This window comes from Pseudophryne corroboree, chromosome 11 (genome assembly GCF_028390025.1).
Source record: "Pseudophryne corroboree isolate aPseCor3 chromosome 11, aPseCor3.hap2, whole genome shotgun sequence".
Taxonomy (NCBI): domain Eukaryota; kingdom Metazoa; phylum Chordata; class Amphibia; order Anura; family Myobatrachidae; genus Pseudophryne; species Pseudophryne corroboree.
The window spans coordinates 207,567,943-207,573,942 of NC_086454.1; the positions used below are offsets into that span (position 1 = coordinate 207,567,943).

Here is a 6,000-nt window from a genome sequence, read left to right on the forward strand (position 1 = left end):
ACTTGGTAACGCAAAGAACACAGTAAACAGCTTCACTTTTTCCTCAAAAATAAATAATTGACTATTAAAAACCTAACAGTCTTAAATAAGAACATCAGTAAGCACCACTGGCATAATGGATAAGTCACTGTCCTCCTAAGCCAGTGGTTGTGGGTCCAAGTCCCATCTGGGGTGGAAGTCATTACAGCAAGTGTCTCATCACTAGAGTTGATATTTTATCCTTGCTTCAACTGTAAAACAGTCTGGCAGTGTTTAGCTTGTAAAAAATGACCACAGAGGCTAAATATGGCATTTATAATGATGACATTGTTGTTGGTTTATTTTAAACCTTTTCTATCACCGTGGACAGCTTATTCAAGTGCCATCTGGCATGCATATTCCTTTGTTGCTCATCATTCATCACCAAAAATGATTTTCTTTTTCAATTCTTATGACTGTACTGATTGTACTGAATAAAATCCACATCTAGCATAACCAATTAATGCTGCAAAGTGTTCCATTGGTGCAACTGGTCAGTGCGCTGTACTTGTAAGACAATATCTGTTGAGCAATGTTGAGGTTGTGAGTTCAAGCTTCTCCTGGATCAGCTTTTTATACTGTTTTTTTCCTTTTCTTATGTCATTAGTCATTGATTATAAACTGCTACCTTAATATTTAATATGATATTACAAAGGATGGAAGAAAGAAAAAAAAAACACAAACATGATTGTGCATTTAATTTGTCAGCACACATCTGCTTTGGTTCAAATGCACTGCATATCTTCCTTCAGTCAGCCAACAAAACAGCAATGGAAAAGATAAACATACTGTTGGTAAAGCAGTTGCATCAAATTGATTTTCTGCAATATAGCATGATAATCCATACTGACAGCTCTGCATAGTACCAGCACATTTCATGCTGAACTTGGTAATGCAATGAACACAGTAAACAGCTTCACTTTTTCTCAAAAATAAATAATTGACTATTAAAAACCTAACAGTCTTAAATAAGTACATCAGTAAGCACCACTGGCATAATGGATAAGTCACTGTCCTCCTAAGCCAGTGGTTGTGGGTCCAAGTCCCATCTGGGGTGGAAGTCATTACAGCAAGTGTCTCATCAGTAGAGTTGATATTTTATCCTTGCTTCAACTGTAAAACAGTCTTGCGGTGTTTAGCTTGTAAAAAATGAACACAGAAGCTAAAATATGAAATTTTGAAGATATCATTATTGTTGGTTTTTTTTTTAAACCTTTTCTATCACAGTGGACAGCTTATTCAAGTGCCATCTGTCATGCACGTTCGTTTGTTGCTCATCATTCATCACCAAAAATTATTTTCTTTTTCAATTCTTAAGACTGTACTGATTGTATTGAATAAAATCCACATCTAGCATAACCAACAAATGCTGCTAAGTGCTCCAGTGGTGCAATTGGTCAGCACGTGGTACTTATAAGACAGTATCTGTTGAGCAATGCCGAGGTTGTGAGTTTAAGCCTTACCTGGAGCAGCTTTGTTTACTGTACTTTTTATTTTTCTTATGTCAATAGTCATTGATTATAAACTGCTACCTTAATATTTAATATGATATTACAAAGGATGGAAGAAAGAAAGAAAGAAAAAACACAAACATGATTGTGCATTTAAGTTGTCAGCACACATCTACTTTGGTTCAAATGCACTGCATATCTTCCTTCAGTCAGCCAACAAAACAGCAATGAAAAAGATTAACATACTGTTGGTAAAGCAGTTGCATCAAATTGATTTTCTGCAATATAGCATGATAATCCATACTGACAGCTCTGGATAGTACCAGCACATTTCTTGCTGGACTTGGTAATGCAAAGAACACAGTAAACAGCTTCACTTTTTTTCAAAAATAAATAATTGACTATTAAAAACCTATCAGTCTTAAATAAGTACATCAGTAAGCACCACTGGCATAATAATTAAGTCACTGTCCTCCTAAGCCAGGGGTTGTTGGTCCAAGTCCCATCTAGGGTGGAAGTCATTACAGCAAGTGTCTCATCACTAGAGTTGATATTTTATCCTTGCTTCAACTGTAAAACAGTCTTGCAGTGTTTAGCTGGCAAAAAATGACCACAGAAGCTAAAAAATGACATTTATTATGATAACATTGTTGTTGTTTTTTTTAAACCTTTTCTATCACCGAGGACAGCTTATTCAAGTGCCATCTGGCATGCACGTTCGTTTGTTGCTCATCATTCATCACCAAAAATGATTTTCTTTTTCAATTCTTATGACTGTACTGATTGTATTGAATAAAATCCACATCTAGCATAACCAATTAATGCTGCATGGTGTTCCATTGGTGCAATTGGTCAGCGCGCGGTACATATAAGACAGTGTCTGTTGAGCAATGCTGAGGTTGTAAGTTCAAACCTCACCTGGAGCAGCTTTGTTTACTGTTTTTATTCTTTTTCTTTTGTCAATAATCATTGATTATAAACTGCTACCTTAATATTTAATATGATATTACAAAGGATGGAAGAAAGAAAAAAAAAACACAAACATGATTGTGCATTTAAGTTGTCAGCACACATCTGCTTTTGTTCAAATGCACTGCATATCTTCCTTCAGTCAGCCAACAAAACAGCAATGGAAAAGATTAACATACTATTGGTAAAGCAGTTGCATCAAATTGATTTTCTGCAATATAGCATGATAATCCATACTGACAGCTCTGGATAGTACCAGCACATTTCCTGCTGGACTTGGTAACGCAAAGAACACAGTAAACAGCTTCACTTTTTCCTCAAAAATAAATAATTGACTATTAAAAACCTAACAGTCTTAAATAAGAACATCAGTAAGCACCACTGGCATAATGGATAAGTCACTGTCCTCCTAAGGCAGGGGTTGTGAGTCCAAGTCCCATCTGGGGTGGAAGTCATTACAGCAAGTGTCTCATCACTAGAGTTGATATTTTATCCTTGCTTCAACTGTAAAACAGTCTTGCAGTGTTTAGCTAGTAAAAAATGACCACAGAAGCTAAATATGACATTTATTATGATAACATTGTTTTTTTTTTTAAACCTTTTCTATCACCGAGGACAGCTTATTCAAGTGCCATCTGGCATGCACGTTCGTTTGTTGCTCATCATTCATCACCAAAAATGATTTTCTTTTTCAATTCTTATGACTGTACTGATTGTATTGAATAAAATCCACATGTGGCATAACCAACAAATGCTGCTAAGTGCTCCAGTGGCGCAATTGGTCAGCGCACGGTACTTATAAGACAGAATCTGTTGAGCAATGCCGAGGTTGTGAGTTCAAACCTCACCAGGAGCAGGTTTGTTTACTGTTTTTATTCTTTTTCTTATGTCAATAATAATTGATTATAAACTGCTACCTTAATATTTAATATGATATTACAAAGGATGGAAGAAAGAAAGAAAAAACACAAACATGATTGTGCATTTAAGTTGTCAGCACACATCTGCTTTGGTTCAAATGCACTGCATATCTTCCTTCAGTCAGCCAACAAAACAGCAATGGAAAAGATAAACATACTGTTGGTAAAGCAGTTGCATCAAATTGATTTTCTGCAATATAGCATGATAATCCATACTGACAGCTCTGGATAGTACCAGCACATTTCATGCTGGACTTGATAATGCAAAGAACACAGTAAACAGCTTCACTTTTTTTCAAAAATAAATAATTGACTATTAAAAACCTATCAGTCTTAAATAAGGACACCAGTAAGCACCACTGGCATAATGGATAAGGCACTGTTCTCCTAAGCCAGTGGTTGTGGGTTTTAGTCCCGTCTGAGTTTGAAGTCATTACAGCAAGTGTATCATCACTAGAGTTGATATTTTATCCTTGCTTCAACTGTACAACGGTCTTGCAGTGTTTAGCTGGCAAAAAATGACCACAGAAGCTAAAAAATGACATTTATTATGATAACATTGTTGTTGTTTTTTTTAAACCTTTTCTATCACCGAGGACAGCTTATTCAAGTGCCATCTGGCATGCACGTTCGTTTGTTGCTCATCATTCATCACCAAAAATGATTTTCTTTTTCAATTCTTATGACTGTACTGATTGTATTGAATAAAATCCACATCTAGCATAACCAACAAACGCTGCTAAGTGCTCCAGTGGCGCAATTGGTCAGCGCGTGGTACTTATAAGACTGTATCCGTGGAGCAATGCTGAGGTTGTAAGTTCAAACCTCACCTGGAGCAGTTTTGTTTACTGTTTTTATTCTTTTTCTTATGTCAATAATCATTGATTATAAACTGCTACCTTAATATTTAATATGATATTACAAAGGATGGAAGAAAGAAAGAAAAAAAAACACAAACATGATTGTGCATTTAAGTTGTCAGCACACATCTGCTTTGGTTCAAATGCACTGCATATCTTCCTTCAGTCAGCCAACAAAACAGCAATGGAAAAGATTAACATACTGTTGGTAAAGCAGTTGCATCAAATTGATTTTCTGCATTATAGCATGATAATCCATACTGACAGCTCTGGATAGTACCAGCACATTTCCTGCTGGACTTGGTAACGCAAAGAACACAGTAAACAGCTTCACTTTTTCCTCAAAAATAAATAATTGACTATTAAAAACCTAACAGTCTTAAATAAGAACATCAGTAAGCACCACTGGCATAATGGATAAGTCACTGTCCTCCTAAGCCAGTGGTTGTGGGTCCAAGTCCCATCTGGGGTGGAAGTCATTACAGCAAGTGTCTCATCACTAGAGTTGATATTTTATCCTTGCTTCAACTGTAAAACAGTCTGGCAGTGTTTAGCTTGTAAAAAATGACCACAGAGGCTAAATATGGCATTTATAATGATGACATTGTTGTTGGTTTATTTTAAACCTTTTCTATCACCGTGGACAGCTTATTCAAGTGCCATCTGGCATGCATATTCCTTTGTTGCTCATCATTCATCACCAAAAATGATTTTCTTTTTCAATTCTTATGACTGTACTGATTGTATTGAATAAAATCCACATCTAGCATAACCAATTAATGCTGCAAAGTGTTCCATTGGTGCAACTGGTCAGTGCGCTGTACTTGTAAGACAATATCTGTTGAGCAATGTTGAGGTTGTAAGTTCAAGCTTCTCCTGGATCAGCTTTTTATACTGTTTTTTTCCTTTTCTTATGTCATTAGTCATTGATTATAAACTGCTACCTTAATATTTAATATGATATTACAAAGGATGGAAGAAAGAAAGAAAAAACACAAACATGATTGTGCATTTAAGTTGTCAGCACACATCTGCAGTGGTTCAAATGCACTGCATATCTTCCTTCAGTCAGCCAACAAAACAGCAATGGAAAAGATTAACATACTGTTGGTAAAGCAGTTGCATCAAATTGATTTTCTGCAATATAGCATGATAATCCATACTGACAGCTCTGGATAGTACCAGCACATGTCCTGCTGGACTTGGTAACGCAAAGAACACAGTAAACAGCTTAACTTTTTCCTCAAAAATAAATAATTGACTATTAAAAACCTAACAGTCTTAAATAAGAACATCAGTAAGCACCACTGGCATAATGGATAAGTCACTGTCCTCCTAAGCCAGGGGTTGTTGGTCCAAGTCCCATCTGGGGTGGAAGTCATTACAACAAGTGTCTCATCACTAGAGTTGATATTTTATCCTTGCTTCAACTGTAAAACAGTCTTGCAGTGTTTAACTTGTAAAAAATGACCACAGAAGCTAAATATGACATTTATTATGATGACATTGTTGTTGGTTTATTTTAAACCTTTTCTATCACCGTGGACAGCTTATTCAAGATGCCATCTGGCATGCATGTTCGTTTGTTGCTCATCATTCATCACCAAAAATTATTTTCTTTTTCAATTCTTATGACTGTACTGATTGTATTGAATAAAATCCACATCTAGCATAACCAACTGATGCTGCAAAGTGCTCCAGTGGCGCAATTGGTCAGCGCGTGGTACTTATAAGACAGTATCTGTTGAGCAATGCTGAGGTTGTAAGTTCAAACCTCACCTG

At 36.1% G+C, this 6,000-nt stretch overlaps 1 non-coding gene across 1 annotated transcript; it reads left to right on the plus strand.

Moving 5' to 3' along the window:
• The first annotated feature begins 3,201 nt into the window (after positions 1-3,201).
• TRNAI-UAU (transfer RNA isoleucine (anticodon UAU)) lies at positions 3,202-3,294 on the plus strand. The gene is given in 2 exon segments: positions 3,202-3,239; positions 3,259-3,294. It is a non-coding gene; the product is annotated as a tRNA-Ile (tRNA).
• Positions 3,295-6,000: the final 2,706 nt, after the last annotated feature.